A 19000-nucleotide genomic window follows, 5' to 3' on the forward strand; every position below is an offset into this window, starting at 1 on the left:
TCGTGTACCTCTTAGAGTTCCAGTGTTCTTCATACTGGCTGAGCTAAATGAGCTATTTTACAGTAAATGGTGAGGTGATTATTTCTATGCTCTATTGCACTAACTGGGCTGGGGAGAAGGTCAATCAGGCCACCTACCAAGCTTCAAAGACCAGACAATACAGAAAATGGTTCAAAAATAAGTTATCTGGGATTGGCCTAGAGGGAAGCAAACTAGAGAACAGGGGCTTTTCAAAACAGAAAATTGCCAGTGGCAAGAAATAAAAGTGATAGTGTTGGACCAGTGGTATTTGTGTACTTTCTCTTTTAGCTACTTGTACAGAAGTGTGGGCTTCTCATACTCCTTTGTACTTATCAATATAAAGGAGAATGGAGCTAACCCTTGCCATGAGTAGTTGTTAATTTTAGAGCTTTGAATGAGGTAAAGCAGTGAGAAAGACACCCTGAGGAGAGTTCTTAGGCATTTGGAATCTGATTTGTGCATCCTTCCTTCTCCCTAGTCCAGGTCAGATTGTACAGTTTTAATCTGGCTACATGTGCTAGTTTCCTTGAGCTCCTTGTTTTGACTTGCCTGAAGACCCAAAAGACATTTAGACTGCATGGGCTAGGAAGGAGCTAAATTTTTAATGTATTTTATTTCATCCCTTTTCATCTACAATCATGACTCAAAAACTGAATACAGTTATACCATACTGGTGCTGGCAAATGATGTTGAAGTGCAACAGAATGAGGAAGATGGAGCATGGGCAATTTATATTTTAACGAATTAACAGACATGAACTCTCATCATTGTGCTACATGGTAGTTAAGCACAAAATGTAAAAGATTAACATAAGTATATGTAATTACCATTATTCTATGCTATTAAAGCAAAGATTTAAGAATTAATGGACAAAGCAGCAAAATATTCTGAGGCCTATGTGAAGACCCCTGGATCTGTAACATAGAACAACCTTGACCTTTGGATATCCATGCTTATTCTGTTATAGGCAACCTTGTTCAGATGGTGGGAACTAGGTGGGACTGTTTTGGTAGGGTGTGTTTAAAATCAGGCCAAACCAAGAGGAAAGACATTAAATGCACAGAGCTCCTGACACAAATACCCCCTAAACAACAATAAAACAGGCCCTGGAGTGGCAAAACCCCCAAAAAGAAGGCTGAGATTATTTTCCAGATTAAAGGGCGCTATACTTAGCTGCTAGAAGAGTCCAACCCCATGATTTCACCGAACACATATCCCAAACACACTGCACCAGAGAAACTTACCCCAGCTTCTGAATCAGCTGCAGCACCAGTGTCTTCTGGAACTAAACTTACTGTCAGGTGAGAGGGCTGAAAGGCTGTCTTGGGGGGTGGAAAATACAGAGATGTCTGTGTGACCCGAGGAGGAATTCAGCTATCCCACCCCAGCAGGGAACCAGGAAGAAATTTTGAGCATGAGGGAAGCCCAGGCAGGGGAAGGGCAGAGGCTCCTCAAAGCTAAGAACCACCTCAGGACTCTGTTGGCTGGTTAACCAGCAAGTTGGCTTGAGGTTACCTTCAGACCAGAGAAGAGGCCAGGTGAGAGAAAAACCTGCCCTCCCTCAAACCAAAACACCTGGGACCTTCTAAAGCTTGAAACTGTGCAGCTTGGAAGTAGGGCCCCACTGTAAGAGGGAGTTAAATATCAAGTAAAAGAAGGAAAGATGAGCAAGCAAAGAAAGTTGAGAACAACAGAAAGTTTCTTTAGCCACAAGGAAGATTGAGGTGCACCCTCAGAAGAGGATAACAACCTCAGGGCCCCTACATTGAAAGCTTCCAAGAAAAATATGAATTGGTCTCAGGCCACAGAAGTGCTCAAAAGTGCTCTTTGAAGAGAAAGTAGGAGAGATAGAAGGAAGATTTAGAGAGGTAGAGGAAAGAATGGAAAGAGAAATGAGAAGATGCAGGAGAGTCATGAGAAAAAAGTCAACAGCTTGAAAAGCCAAATGGAAAAGGAAATTAAAAAGCTGTCCGATGAAAATTATTGACTAAGAACTGATGACATCTTACCACTCCAAGAAGACAAGAGAACTCAGAGACTTTATATGAACAATTTTGTTTTGTTGGTTTTGTTTTCTCCTTCTGTTATTATATATACCATCTGTAACATGTACTCTCTGTAGAGGCCCACCCTCTGCAAGACCAATATCAAAGTGTTGCGTCCATGAGGGACCACCCCTCTGGACAAAACTCTTCTCTCTCCCTTTTCTATATTGATATTAATATAGTGTTAGTTAGCATAGGATATTATATTCTGTTATTTTCCTTTGAACTAGCTTAATCTCTGGGATCGCATAGGCTAAGCTTAGAGTTAAGACTGTCCATCTGTATTTCTACTTCCTTATTTCCCTAATTGGTTTCATCTTTGTGGTCTAATTAATTCCCAAGCAATAAAACCTGATCCTTTATGAACTAAAGCTCAGAGGCTCCTTTTCTTATTGGCCTGGGAGGAATATATAAAAAGGAAAGTTCAAAGGGGAAATTAAAAGTAAGAGAGTCCCTCATATTTCTGGGACCCCAATATTAAGGCAAGTCGCCCTAATATGTTCAGTATATCGAATTTTGGCCCTCCCAGAACTAGGATTGAACAAATAGATGCTAGTGACTTTATGAGAAACCAAGACATAGTAAAGCAAATCTAAATGAATAAAAAAAAGAGGGCAATATGAAATATCTCCTTACAAAAACAACTGACCTAGAAAATAGATCCAGGAGAGAGAACTTGAAAATCATTAGACTGCCTAAAAACCATGACCAAAATAAGATTTTAGATAGCATCTTCCAAGAGATTGTAAGGAAAAATTACCCTGATGCTCTAGAAGCAGAAGGTAAAATGGAAATTGAAAGAATACACCATTCACCTCCTGAGAGAGATCCCAAAAGGAAAACCTCCAGGAATGTTATAGCCAAATTCCAGAGCTCCCAAGTAAAGGAGAAAATATTGCAAGCAGCTAGAAAAAAGAAATCAAATACTATGGAGCTATAATAAGGAAAAAACAAAATCTAGCAGCTTCTACATTAAAGGATTGTAGGGCATGGAATATGATATTCCAGAGGGCAAAGGAACTGGGACTATAGCCAAGAATCATGTACCCAGCAAAACTGTGTATAATCTTTCAGAGGAAAAATTGGGACATCAATGAAAAAAAAGGACTTTCAGTCATTTGTGATGAAAAGTACTGAACTGAATAGAAAATTTGACTTTCAAATACAAGACACTGGAGAAGCATAAAAAAGTAAACAGGAAAAAGAATTCATGAGGGATATTAAAAGATTAAACTGTTTACATTCCTATATGGGAATATAATACTTCCAACTCATAAGAATTTTCTCAGTAAGGAATTCAAAGAAGACACAGGTCTGAACTGAATACGAAGGGGTTATTTCTGTAAAGCATTTATGTTTTGTTTTTTTGCGGGGAAAACAGGGTGGGGTGTCTTATGTCTGGGGCCAGATTTGGGTTCAGAGACTACTGGGTCCAGGGCTGGTGCTTTGTCCACTGTGCCATGTAGCTGACATGATGACATGATGACATCTTTAAAATAGGGTTGAGGAGTAGGAGGAATAGACTGAGGGAGGGGGAAGGTGAGAGATGGATTGGGGAGAGGTAGTTCACATGAAGGAAACAAGAAAAAAGTTTATGGAGGGGAGGGGAAGAGGGGGAAGGAGAGGGGGAGTGATTGAACCTTAATATCATCAGAAGTGGCTCAAAGAGGGAATAACATATATCCTCAAATGGGTAGAGTAATATATTTTTGCCCTGAGGGAAAGTGGGAGGAGAGGGAGATAAGGAGGGAGAGAGAAGAGGGGAAGGAGGGAAGGGCAGATTGGAAGAAAGAGCAGTAAAAAGCAAAACACTTTTGAGGAAGGTGAAAATGTTCTGCATTACTGCACAAGTATGTCATATTGAATTGCTTGACTTCATAGGGAGGTTTGAAGAGGGAGGTAGGAAGAAAAATTTAGAACACAGAATTAGCTCAAAGACCCTAATCTCATCAGAGTGGGCTCAAGGAGGGAATAACATTCACACCCAAATGGGAGGGATTATATAACCCTACAGGAAAATAGGAGGGGAAGAGGATAAGGAGGGAAAGGTGAAAGAAGAGAGGTAAGAGCAGGGGATGGGCAGTCAGAAGTAAAACACTTTGGAGGAAGAATAGGGTAAAAGAAAATAGAAAATGGAGTAAATATCATGGGAAGGGAATAGGATGGAGGGAAATAGTTGTGATGATTGATTACAATGGCAAAATGTATGGGACCTACTTTGCTGAGCTATTGTGAAGAAAATTCTTTGTCACATTTATGGTATTATGTAAAAGTTATGATGAACCTATCAGAAAAGCCTATAAAGACCTACATGAACTGAACCAGAGTGAAATGTACTGTATAGAAAATAACAGAAATAGTGTAAGATGATCTGCTGGGAAGCATGTGGCTATTTTCAGCAAGGCAATGATCCAATATAACCCTGAAGGACTTATGAAAATTGCAGCCCATCTATAGAGAAAGAACTAATGATGTCTGAAAACATATTGAAACACATTTTTATTTTTTTCTTTGACAATTCCTTAATCTGAAGTTTTGTTTTTTAATTGTTTTCTCTTACAACCTAACTAATGTGGGGATATTTTCCATGATTAATCATGTGGAACTTATATTGAATTGCTTGAGTTCTTGGGGGTGGGTTTGGGAAGGGAGGGAGGAAGAGGGAACACAAAGTTTTTAAAAACTGATGTCAAAATTTGTTTATAAATATATTTTGGGCAATAAAATTCTAAAACAAAAGGCTAAAAAAAAGATCAAGTAGAACCTTCCTCTCTGCTGTTAGCATTGTTCCTCTTCACTGGGGGTAAGGCAAAGGTCAGAACTGACATGACCTGTGTTTTAAGCACCCCATTCTTAGGAATTTGGCCAAGGAGAATGAAACAGTTTTAGCAACTTTTTCTAGTTATTCCTTTAGAACAGATTTGAATACATCCCTTCCCCTTCTTATCTCCAAGGCTACCAGGAAACTCATTAAATCCTTTGGGTTAATAGTTTAGGGCACTTTTGAGTGAGTTTGGTAGACCTCCTTTCCTCTATGGAAGCCATCTTGCTTATATATACCCGAAGGTGACATAAAGAGGTCAGAACCTAAAATGATTATTTTCTGTTCCTCTTCCTAAGGCAAAACAAGTTAAGCTAATGGGCTTGAGGGCACAAAATTATCTTTAATTTGCAAGAATGTTACAATCTCCACATTGAACTTAAACTGTTGGCTGTACATTTGGAACATCAAGCTATCAGTCAAGAATTGGTTAAGGTTGAGTGGTAGCAAAGTGTATTAGAAGCTCATATTTTATTAGAATTAGTTCAAGTTCCTTGTATCCTAATAGATTCCATTTTATAAGAACCACAAATTTCAATCATTCATCACCTTAGAAGACTTATCTTCATTAGTTTCTGTGATTCCCTAAATCATAATTTGATGGCCAGCTTTCAGAAGAAAATAATCTTTAAACTTAACCACATTCATCTAGTGATAACAAATTCGTAAGCCATGATGGTTGTTCCAATATGAAAAGACTTTCCAATTGTTACATTTATATTTCATCAGCATGACCTTTGAGGAGCATGGGTTACCTATACAAAAAATTCAGGCAAAAAGGGAATGAATTTAGATGAACATCCTCCTAAGTCAGAGTCAAAATGCATCCAGAGGACAGGAATAGGAATTTTACTTGATTGATCAGGATAGAGAGATATGTGTACAACAATAGTTATAAGGAAATTCATCACCATTTAGTCACTTCCAATTGCTCAAATTGATTTTCATTTCTAGATTTCTCATGTTGTGTTTGTTCAGGTTGCAGAGTTTCTACCTATTTCTTATCTTTTCATTTGAAAATCTACTTTTATTAAAGGTCTTTTTTGTAGGATTATACTAATTTTTAAAAAGATTATTTCTGGGGGCAGCTAGGTGGCTCAGTGGATAGAACACTGGCCCTGGATTCAGGGGTACCTGAGTTGAAATCTGGCCTCAGACACTTGACACTTACTAGCTGTGTGACCCTGGACAAGTCACTTAACCCTCATTGCCCCAGGGAAAAAAAAAGATTGTTTCTGACTATAAATGCTTTTATCTTTTGATTTTTGGAATATCATGGACCAAAAATTTCTTTTGTTGTCATTTATTGACAGGGCTTAATTTCAGAAGTGGGTAATGGATGTTTTTGTCTCTTCAATTTGTCCTTTGTTTTTGATATATCTAAAAGAGGTTTCTGTGTGTCTGTGTGTCTGTGGTGAGTGTAGGAGGTGAGAGAGAGAGACAGACAGACAGACAGAGACAGACAGACAGACAGAGACAGACAGACAGAGAAAGAGACAGAGAGAGAGACACAGAGACAGACAGAGAGAGACAGAGACAGAGAGACAGAGAAAGACAGAGACAGAGACAGACAGAGAGAGAGAGAGACAGAGACAGACACACAGAGAGAGACAGAGAGTTTGGGACATGGCTTTGAGGTCCTCTAATCATACTTCAAGCTTTCCTCATTCTTGTTTCCAGATTATTATTTTTGACAATAGATACCTCATATGGCTTTACCTTTTTTCTACTGTTTTTCCTGATTTTGGGGGGGGGGTTGGGGCTAATATTTGTTATTATCTCATGGAATCACTGAATTGTGTTTGATTTTCTGTAGCCTGTTAAAGTTACTGAAGCACTTATCCTAAGATAACTCTGGATTCTTATAACACCATTATGAAGAAGTTCCAACAGGTATGGTTATCCTAATTTTCATTTGAGGAAACTGAGGCGAAGTAAGTTTAGGTAATATATTCTATTCTTGGGAAAATCTCCTAGTTCAGTAAGGCTTTTTCACTTCAGATTCTTAGCAACTCTTTATTCTTCCAATATTTTCCAAAAGAGCTCTTTCATTTCATTTCATTCTATTTTTTAAAAAATCTTGTACTTAGAGTATGTGTGTACATATACAGAGAGAGATGTGAGTATAATATATTTATATATACATATATATGTACCCTGTTATATACATAGCATATAGTAAATACACTTAGTATTTATAAATTTTCTATGTCCATATATGTGTGTGTATATATGTATATACATACATCTACATATATACATATATCTCCATAATAGCATATCTAAATATGTATATAAAATATATAGATGCAAATGGCATATATGTAAACAGACACATATATTTATATAAATATATTAATAATGAGATACATATTGTATACATGTATGAAAGCACATACCTATATGTAAATTGATTTTATATGTGATATAGTATATATTACTACAATTGCTATTTACAATTGATAATTTTATATTTATCTTTATTATATGCTATATTATATATAATTTATACAATATTTATAATACTGATATATGTTTATAATTATTGCATTAATAGAATGGTATTAGTATAACTAGTATAATCAATATATACATTTATATGTACATACTTATATTTATAGAAAGCAAAAGCAGAACTAGAAGCAATGGGCAGAATTAAAAAAAAAATAAATAAAAAGGCAAATTTAGGGCAAATGTGAGGTATAGCCTCTTAGAAAATACTCCAAAATTAGTAGATGAGAGGTGGTGATTTTCTCATCTTAGGAAATTTTCATGGAGAATATGAATGAATGGTCATTTCCTGGGAATATTAGAGTTTCTTTTTCAGGATAGCTTTGAATTACGTGGCCACTCAATTCTGAAATTCTCTGATTCAGTGATTCAGATAAGGAGGATGCACTCAGGATCCTTACAGCCTCAAGTACAGAGTACTGAAATAACCAGGACACCTTATTGCAGATGCTTCTTTTTGTACAAAGTAGGTCTGTGGTAGTATCACCAACAGATTTTTGTTGAAGGGAGAGAGGCTGAGGAGACTTTGTGTAGATGGCTTTGGAATAAAATCTTTTAGATAATGAAAATGTAAGCTGGTTCTGTTGCCTTCTGGATCTCAATACTAGCAAATAACTTAATGGGATGGGAGGTAGAGGTGCCAGGGTACAGAAGCCTTCTTCCAGCTCACAGTAACCAAATAACCCATGGAGCCATTTTGTACAGAAAATATTATCTTGGGAAGATGTGAACATCAGTGAATTCTACATAGGAAACATGGTGTTAAATATTTCATGATTCTTACAGGAACTTTGGCTCTAATATGGCTTAGATGTCATAAGGCCTGGTCTTTATAACAACTATCCTAGTTTTTATTATCTTAGATTTGTTGCTAGAATATATCAGTGTCTTGATTTCCATGTCAATAAAATGGGGGAAACCTAAAATCCTTTTTAGCCTTACAGTTTATTCTTCTGAGATTTAGTGAGCAGCATTATTTGAAACATTGTGATACACATGCACACACAGAAAGACAATTACTGTTGTCAAGGAACTTAAAGTGGAAAATAATATCCTTATTTGTATTATCTTGCTTATATTTTTATTCTCAGCACTTAGTGCCTGGTACACAGTAGATGTTTAAAAAATGTTTATTGACTTAATTTGTCATTCAAAAAAAAAGATGGTCACAGGTTTTTTCCACTGGTCATTTTCTACCATGCGAATGATGAGGGCCTCTTCATATTAAGCTGCAGGATTTTTACCTCATTTTTTGATCTCTAACAGTCATTCAAAGTACAAAACTACCATATTAGTACAAAACACTCACAGGGTACACATTATGTATGGGTAAACAACCAATTTCATAGAATACAGTATGATTCACTCAGTTTAACAATAAACCTTATTTGAAATAGTTTCAACCTTGCTCTCTATGAGATTGGCCCACACAATCTTTTTTTTTGTTTTTGTCAGATTCACAAATAATGGACTTTTTACATTGGAAATTCTCTGCAAAGATCTAAATTCCATTTTGGAAATTCTCTTCTTTATTGTATTCCTCCTAATATTTTAACCAATATTCCTTTTTTTTTCTTTTTTGTATGGAGAAGATTCCTCCAGTGGTTACTCCCTTGTAATTAGCTAGTGTGTCCATTTCTCACTGCCTATTAGAGGTTTTCTAACATGGATCAAATGATTGTCTTTTTTTCCCTGCAGTTAAATGAAAAAAAAATTGTATATTTTTTTTTACAGTTATCCTGCCACTTTCTAATTTTTACCTCACTTCCCTTGTCAGATTTCCTGTCAGAAGCCCTGTGTTCTTTCTTTTGACCCTTAGAACCTTCCACAAATCACCCTATTTCTTTGTGCCTTGGGTCTTCACATGTTACATTACAGAGGACTGAATGACTTCTAAGGTCCTTCCAGGCTGACATTTATGATCTCTTGAAAATGTAAACCATTTCTGTTTGCATATAAAGTGTAGAGAGCAGGGTGGACAAATTCAAGTATGGATTTAATTGTCTCCTTGTAGTCCCTATTTTCCATTTGTGCAGAACAGAAAAGAGATATTCCATCTTCCATCATCATGCATTTGCACAGTTTTGTCTCCCATGCTTAAAATGCCTTTCCTCCTTAGCATCAGTTCTTAGAATCTTTATTTTCCTTCAAAGCTTATCTCAATACCATCTCCACATGAATCCTTGCAGGTTATATTAGAACACTCTAACCACCCACAAAAAGCCTTAGTTTTTTCTGATTTTTTTTTAACATAATTAAGTACAACTTCCTCTGGATTATCTTCTGAACAGGCCCTCATAAAATGGCACACCTCAGGTTTGTACATCTAATAGTCAGACAATTGACACAAGCTCATGTCAAAGATATTTATGGAGATGAAGCACTATGAACTATAGTAATATAATATTTCCATATTTCCCCCATCAACCTGTGGCACACTTCTCCATAAATACACTCAATTTCAGTGGGAAGAGTAGACATTTATATAGAGTACACAAATACTGAAGCACAGAAGTACACAGAACACATGTAGTCAAGAAAATGTATACCTTTAGTATTATAGGTCTGCAATCCCCCTTTTCTCATAGTGCTAACTTCATGTTCATACCCCACCCCAACAATATGGAATAGTATCTCAGCTGGACTCTGTAGGCTTGCTCAACGGGATACCTTTATCAGTCATGCTGCCCCCGCCCCTATACATAAGTATGCAATGTTAACTCTTAGAGGAAAATGATTATTTCATTCATTTTTTTAAAATTTGTATTCAAATTGGCCAGTACAGTACTCAGCACTCAGATGCCCCAAATGAATGATAATGCTTTTTTGAATCAAATTGATAAATTCTTATTAAATGATTGATGTTGAATGACAAAATATTAAAACAACAGGTGTTTAATTCCACTTGTTTTCACTCAAAGTATATTCAATGACACTTGATAGAGGGATATCTTAACTCCTATTTCTTCATTCCAATCAACTACATTCCCATCAACTTAAATGTGAGAACTCCAGCCAGTCACTCATTTTTATATACTATGCATATTGAAGTATTTCAAGGATATGTCATTTCAGTGGTTTGGGTCTTCATTACCTGATGAACAACTCTTTGGTAATGACATTCTACAAACATAGTGAGGCTGGTCTTCGGATGTCAAAAGTATGACTTGTAACTTAAATTCTTTCCAGATTGATATGTTCTCCTGTCAAAGTTGTGCTCCTTTGGCATAGATGTCAAGAAATCAAGGTCACTTCACACTGAGACAAGGTATCAGAGGCAGATTTCATAGGAGGATAAATATTTACTAATGTGCTAATGTAATTATATTTGTATACTTCATTTTCTATTTTCTAGGGAAAAATACAAATATCTCAGGCACTCACTAAGCATGTAGCCACACACAAAAATATATGTTGAGATATACTAGAATGAAAACTAAAATGCTAGCTGATTTTTTAAAAAATTAGATTGTACATTAATAAATTGGAATTTACTTCAAAGTAAGTTTTTCTTTTCCTTGAGTTTAGGTGTCCAAAGCACAGATATGCTGTTGCTTCATTATCCTTATTATTACGTTTATTTGAAATCCCATTTGAAAAATACTACATTGCTTACAAATTGATGGAATCAGCCAGTTAAAGCTGAGTAATTAAAAATTAATTGTTCACTGATAAATAATTAATTTAAAGGGGAAGTCAATAATTATGAAATCAAGAACCAAAATTATACTTGTTTTTACTTCTCCATTTTCTCCCACACATTAAAAGGGCTAAGATTTAAAAGGAGTGAGAATTTCTTCTGGAAAACAAAAATTCCAGTTACATACGATACCTTAATGGGCATAAACTGGCATCATAAACATCCATTGCCTATTGTCTGAGCTGTTGTTGATTATTAGCCTTGCTGAATTTAGTTAAACATGCAATTTTTTTGCAGAACCACATTCAAATCCTCACTAGTTTGATCACAAATCCAGAGATTGGAATCTCTGGAAAAGAGTACTTGTTCTGGAGTCAGAAGAAATAGATACTAATTCTACCTCTTTCCCTTACTATCAGGATGACCTTGGTTTAGCCACTTAATTTTCCTAAACCTCACTTTCTTCATGTGTAATACAAAGGAATTTATTGAAATGGGTGGGCTCTGATGTCCCTTCCAGCTCTATATGTTTGATCAGAAAATTCTATGAAGCCAGGATTAACTACACATTATGGTGAAATACACAATATGGTGAAATAGAATTTCAATCAAAAGTTCCTGGTTTACTATTTATATTTTTCTCTCTTTGTTGATGCTATGCTTATAAAATTTGCAGATGACAAGTCTAGGAGAGATAGACACTAAATAACAATGTTAGGATGTAAAAATATGTTGACATATTATTTCATTGTTGTGTTTGTTGTTCAGTTATTTCAGTCTTATCAGACTCTTCTTGACTCCATTTGAAGTTTTCTTGTAAAAGATACTAGAGGAGTTTGCCATTTCCTTATACTAGCTCATTTTATAGCTGAGAAAACTGAGGCAAAGGGCCTGATTTGAACTCAGAGAGCCTTTCTTACTCCAGACATAGCTGTAGTTTCACTCTTCCTTTTTTTCTTTTTTTTTTTGGGGGGGGGGTGGTGGAATATGAGGGGGTTGAGCAGTGAGCCAACTTAATTCTTTTTTTTTTTTTTTTGTAAAGCAGTTGGGGTTAAGTGACTTGCTCAGGGTCACACATCTAGTGTCAAGTGCCTGAGGCCGAATTTGAACTCAGGTCCTCCTGAATTCAGGGCCAGTGCTCTATCCACTGGGCCACCTAGCTGCCCTCGGCTTTATTCTTTATTTTGGGCCCTGTTGGCCTTCTTGTGGGGTTGCTCCTCCTAGTCCTGCTTCAGGCTCAGCCTCTCGAACAGGTATTCTCCCAGCCCTGGCTGGGGGCCGGCCTGCAGGTGGCGCAGGGTGGTCAGGTGGTCGCCCGGGCGCTTCAGCAGCCACACCTCCTCGCCCAGGCGGTGAGTGGCTCTCCAGGAAGTCCCAGAGGTGTGGATCCCCTTGACTGGAGTCCAGGGCGTGCAGCTTCAGGAGGGCCTGGTTCAGGCCCTTCTCCAGGCTCAGGGCAGGCTCCATGGCATCCAAGCTGCGGCCCCACTCATGTTGGGCAGGTTTCTGCACAGCCTGGAGGAGGATCCGGCCCCCACCATGGTTCTGGAGCCCCATAAGGCGCTCGGCGCCCTCGCGTTTTTCTTTCGCCAGGTAACAGAAAAAATGCGACACCCTCCATAGAACGACATCGTCCAGGTCGAAATAGAAACCCAGGGACAGGTAGGAGTAGGAGGCCTGCAGGTTGGCTAGGCGGTTGACCGGGGCCTCAGAGCAGAGGTTTTGGCGGATCTGGAAGGTGGAACTCATGGCACCAAAAGCAACGGAAGGAGATGGCCATCCAGGGGCTGTTTGATCTCAGAGGCCAGGGGCGGTGGTCCCGGAGGCGGATGGTCTCAAAAGCGGGGGTCAGGTGGTCCCAGGGGCTGGCGGGCTGCAGAAGGGTGAAGATCTAGCGCGAGGGGAACTGGGGCGGGGAACTCCGGGTCCGTTCCGTCCAAACACTGTTGAAGCAAGAACCATAGTCAGGAGACGAGGTCTGATCGATTCACTTTTTCACCTAGGTGATCTCCTACTAATTCATTGACTATTAGCTGTGTGATCCTGGAGAAGTCACAAAACCCTGTTTGCCTCAGTTTCCTCATCTGTAAAATTAGCTGGAGAAGGAAATGGGAGACCATTTCAGTATCTTTACCAAGAAACTCCCAAAGAGGATAACAGAATCAGACATGACTGAAATGAATCAGCAAAAACAACAATAAAAGAAAAGTAATTTCAAAAGATTAGTGATATAGAAAAATATAATTATCTTCCTTGGGAGATAAGTGTATTTATTTCTCTTATTAGATGACTTCAAGTAAAATCTTGAGCATTTGTAGAAGGGACAATTACTCAGGTTCTAGTTTGACTTGATAGCCTCTGAGGTCCCTTCTAAACCTAAGTTTCCATGATTCCTTCCCTACCACTCCCATATCAATGACTGACAACAATTTTCATCCAAACACCTCCAATTTTGAGATACTATCCTGTTTTTCTATAATTTGACAATCTAACAAACTCACATGAACTAACCATTAATATTCTATAAAATAAGTCTATTCATAGCTCTTTAATTATGCCCCTTTTCTTGATATGGATGAAAAATGTCAGTGAATTTTCCTCCTTTGAGTCTATATTGTCTCATCCTGATTTGAATCTCATATATTTTACTGAGAATACAGTTCTTTTTTCTTTCTTCATTAGTCATGTTGTGAAAGAAGAATCAGAACAAAAGGGGGAAAAATAACAGCAACAATGACAACAACAAAGTAGAAACAGTATGGTTGAGTCTGAATTCAGAATCCCCAATTCTTTTTTTTCTGGATGTGGACAGCATTTTCTATCATGAGTCCTTTGGAGTTTTCTTGGATCATTGTATTGTTGAGAAGAGTTAAGTCTACCACAGTTGATCATTGCACAATGTTTCTTTTCTGTGTACAATGTTTTCCTGGTTCTGCTCATCTCACTTATCATCAGCCCACTTAAGTCTTTCAAGGTTTTTCTGAAATCTGCCTGCTCATCATTTCTTACAGGACAATAGCATTCCATTATATTCATATACCAGAACTTGTTCAGCCATTCCCCAATTGATGAGCATTCCCTCAATTTCCAATTCTTTGCCACCACAAAGAGATCTACTATAAATATTTTTGTACATGTGGGTCCTTTTCCCTTTTTTATGATCTCTTTGAGATACATACCTAGCAGTATTATTATTGGGTCAAATGCTTTGCACAGCCCCATAGCCCTTTCGGCATTATTCCAAATTGCTCTCTAGAATGGTTGAATCAGTTCACAATTCTACCAATTATGCATTAATGCTCCAATTTTTCCACAGCTTGTCCAACATTTATTATTTTCCTTTTTCGTCATATTAGCCAATCTGATAGGTGTGAGGTGGCATATCAGTGTTGTTTTAATATGTATTTCTCTATTCAGTAGTGATTTAGAGCATTTTTTCATATATGAATAGATAGCTTTGATTTCTTCATCCGAAAACTTATTGTTCATATCCTTTGAACATTTCTCAATTGGGAAATGACTTGTATGCTTATAAATTTGTTTTAGTTCCCTATGTATTTTAGAAATGATGCCTTTATCAGAAACATTAGCTGTAAAAATTGTTTCCCAGCTTTCTGCTTCCCTTATAATTTTGGATGCATTGCTTCTGTTTGTACAAAAACTTTTAAATTTAATTTAATCAAAATAAACCATTTTGTATTTCATAATATTCTCTATCTCTTGTTGGGATTTATCAAATAGTAGATTACTAAAGTCATTTACTACTGTGTCTCCTATGCCTAACTTTTTCCATTGATCCACCACTCTATTTCTTAGCCAGTAGCAAATAGTTTTGATAACTTCCACTTTATAGTATAGCTTCAAGTTTGGTAAACCTACCCTACCTTCTTGAGCATTTTTTTGCATTAGTTATCTTGATATTCATGAACTTCTGTTCTTCCAGATGAATTTTGTTATTATTTTTCCAGCTCTATAAAATAAATTTTAGGTAATTTGATTGGTATGACACTGAATAGGTAAATTAATTTAATTAGAATTGTCATTTTCATTATATTAGCTTGGCCTATCCATGAGCAATTTATATTTTTTCCAATTATTTAGATCTGATTTTATTTGTGTGAAATTTATTATGTAATTGTGTTCATGGAGTTCCTGGGTTTGTCTTGGCAGGTAGATTCCCAAATATTTTATATTGTCTACAGTTTCTTTAAATGGAATTTCTCTTTCTATCTCTTGCTGCTGGGCTTTTTTGGTCATGTATAGAAATACTTATGATTTATGTGGATTAACTTTATATCCTGCAACTTTGCTCAATGTATTCATTGTTTCAAGTAGGTTTTTAGTTGATTCTCTAAGTATACCATCATATTGTCTACAAAGACAGATAATTTTATTTCCTCCTTGTCTATTCTAATTCCTTTAATTCATTATCTTCTCTTATTGCTAAATCTAACATATTTAATGCAATATTAAATAGTAGAGGTGATAATACATATCCCTGTTTCACCCCTGATCTTATTGGGAATGCTTCTAAGTTATCCCCAGTACATATAATGTTTGATGATGGTTGTAGGTAGATACTGCTTATTATTTTAAGGAAGGCTCCACCTATTCCTATGCTCTCTAGTGTTTTTATTAGGAATGAGTGCTGTATTTTGTCAAAAACTTTCTCTGCATCAATTGAGATAATCATATGATTTTGGTTAGTTTTCTTATTGATGTGGTCGATTATGTTTGTAGTTTTCCTAATGTTGAATCAGCCCTGCATTCCTGGTATAAAGCCTACCTTGTCATTGTATATTATCCTGGTGATGAATTGCTATAATCTCCTTGCTAATATTTTATTGAAGATTTTTGTATCCATATGCATTAGGGACATTGGTCTATAGTTTTCTTTCTATGTTTTGGTTCTGCCTGCTTTAGGTATCAACACAATATTTATGTCAAAAGGAATTTGGTAGAACTCTTTCTTCCCCTATTTTTCCAAATAATTTTTATAGTATTTGAATTAGGTGGTTTGGTGGATTTCACTGGTAAACTCATCTGGCCCTGGAGATTTTTTTCTTAGGGAGTTCATTGATGGCTTCTTCAATTTCTTTTTCTAAAATGGGTTTATTTGAGTTGGGTTTGATGGGTTTATTTCCTATTGTCTTATCCTTGGCAGTTTATATTTTTGTAAATATTAATCCATTTCATTTTGATTGTCAAATTTATTGGCATACTGTTGAGGAAAATAGCTCCTAATTACTGCTGTAATTTATACTTCATTGGTGGTGAATTCACCCTTTTCATTTTTGATACTGGTAATTTGGTTTTCTTCTTTCTTTTATAAAATCAAATTAACCAAGCAGTTTATTGATTTTTTTTCATAAAGCTACCTCTTAGTTTTATTTATTAATTGTATAGTTTTCTTAATTTTAATTTTATTAATCTTTCCTTTGATATTCAGAATTTCTAATTTAGTATTTAATTGGGGATTTTTAATTTGTTCTTTTTCTAGCTTTTTTAGTTGTATGCCCAATTCATTAATCTCCTCTTTTTCTATTTTATTAATGTAAGCATTTAGAGATATAAAATTTCCCCTAAGAACTGCTTTGTCTGCATTCCATAGATTTTAGTATGTTGTCTCGTTGTCATTATCTTCAATGAAGTTATTAATTGCTTGAATGATTTTTTGTTTGACCGACATTCTTTAGAATTACATTATTTAGTTTCCAATTAAGTCTCAATTTATCTTTCCATGGCTCTTTATTACATGTAATTTTTATTTCATCATGATCTGAGAAGGCTGCATTTACTATTTCTGCCTTTCTACATTTGACTGTGAGGTGTTTGTGCCCTAACACATGGCCATGTACCAATGAGAAAAAGATATATTCTTTTCTATCCCCATTCAATTTCCCCCTGACCTTCATCATATTTAACTTTTGTAACATTCTATTTAACTCTTTATCTTCTTTCTTATTTATTATGTGGTTAGATTTATCTGATTCTGAGAGGAGTAGGTTCAGATTCCCCGCTAGTGTAGTTTTGCTGTCTAATTCCTCTTGTAACTCATTTAAGTTTTCCTCTAAGAATTAGGATGCTATACCACTTGATGCATACATGTTTAGTATTGATATTACTTCATTATCTATAGTACCTTTGAGCAAGATGTAGTTTCCTTCCTTATCTCTTTTAATTAGATCTATTTTTGCCTTTGCTTTGTCTGAGATAAGGATTGCTACCCCTGTTTTGTTTTTTTTTTACTTCAGCTGAAGCATAATATATTCTTCTCCAACCCTTTACCTATACTTTGTGTGTATCTCTCTGCTTCAAATGTGTTTCTTATAAACAACATATTGTAGAATTGTGTTTTTTATTCCACTCTGTTATTTTCTTCCATTTTATCAGAGAGTTCATCCCATTTACATTCACAGTCAGAAATATTAACTGTTTATTTCCCTCCCATCTTCTTTTCCCCTTTGTTTGTGTATGGAGCAAACTGCCTCAGTTTACCCAAATAACTCGAGGAGACCACCAAGTCAAGCAGAGACAGATTTATTACATCCTCATGAGGACGGGCAAAACCCAATTACACATTGAAGTCTTGCAAAGATATGCCCAATCCTCTAGGTTTTTATAGTAATCTTGAAAAGGACTGTCCCCACATACACCTAGGGTGGATGAGCTCACAATCTAACATCCAATCCTGTCTCACCCAGGGTGCGTATGGAGACATGCATACGTGTTCCAGGGACAAGGGAGAAAAGGGGAGGGGGAACAAGGTCAAACCAAAGGAAAAGGAAACAGGGGAGTGAGAGTCAGATGTTTCACATCTCACAGTTCCCACTGACTCCCCTCTCCAGGCCCCTGTCTCTAAAGATAAGGATGACAGGGTTAAAATTTATCTTTGGCTATGTTGGGAAGAAAAGAATAATCCATTGTTGGGACCCCAAGGCCAAGGGGATTCTGCTCTGAGAAAAAGAGACAATGTTACTTAACATCTGGTCTCAACTCAATGGCTGCATTCTGTGCCTAGTCCCATCCTTTCTTCTTGAGTCCCGAGTATTGAATTGGTGGGCAAACTCCCTGACCCACTGACTGGGGTTCTGACACATGATAGATTGCAGACAAAACTAATATGTAGCTGACAAGTGGGGAGACTGAGCAGAAGTAAAAATACTGTTAATTGGCAATAAAACTTAAAGGAGACAGTGAGAATTTTGACAAGCAATAAACTTCTAACAAACTATACTGGGGCAGGTCTGGGTACCTTCCAGACCCCATGGTCAGAGTTTAATCTGACTCAAATCCATAATCATATCATACATTTGTATTCTACTTTCCCTTCTTTCACGCTATTCCACTTGGCCACTGTTTTGCCTCTGACCACTGCCTCCCTCAATCTGCCCTCTCTTTTATCAGCCACCCCTCCTTTTCTTTCACCTTTATTCCCCTTCTTCTGATCACTGCCTCCCTTAATCTGCCCTCCCTTTTATCAGCTGCCCTTCCTTTTCTTGCCCCCTTTTCCCCCTGCTTCTGCCCTCCCTTCTATAAATACCACCCTATTCCCCTTCCCCTTTTGCTTGCTTAAAGAGTAAGCTAAGCTTCTTTATACAAATGGGAGTGTATGCTATTCCCTCCCTGAACCAAATCTGATGAGAGTAAGATTGAAACAATGCTCACCCTTCCCTTCTTGCCCTCTAATATAATGGGTTCATTTTGTGCATCTTCATATGATGTAATTAACCCCATTCTACCCCTTCCTCTCCTCTCCGAGTCTCCTTTTATTCTGCCCCTTAAGTTTCTTTATATTATCAAATCAAAGTCAATTTAATAACAATACCTTAATAGAGATATAGATCCCAAGAGCTAAAAGTATTATCCTCCCTCGTAGGAATGTAAACAGTTTAACCTCATTGAACAATCTTCCCTGCCCCCCTTGTTTATTTCTTTATACTTCTCTTGAGTCTTATATTT

At 36.7% G+C, this 19000-nt stretch overlaps 1 pseudogene; it reads right to left on the reverse strand.

Annotated features, from left to right (window-relative positions):
* Nucleotides 1–12258: 12258 nt before the first annotated feature.
* LOC122740237 lies at nt 12259–12787 on the reverse strand (annotated as a pseudogene).
* Between the last annotated feature and the right edge of the window lie 6213 nt (nt 12788–19000).

The sequence above is a fragment of the Dromiciops gliroides genome, chromosome 2 (assembly GCF_019393635.1).
Source record: "Dromiciops gliroides isolate mDroGli1 chromosome 2, mDroGli1.pri, whole genome shotgun sequence".
NCBI lineage: Eukaryota > Metazoa > Chordata > Mammalia > Microbiotheria > Microbiotheriidae > Dromiciops > Dromiciops gliroides.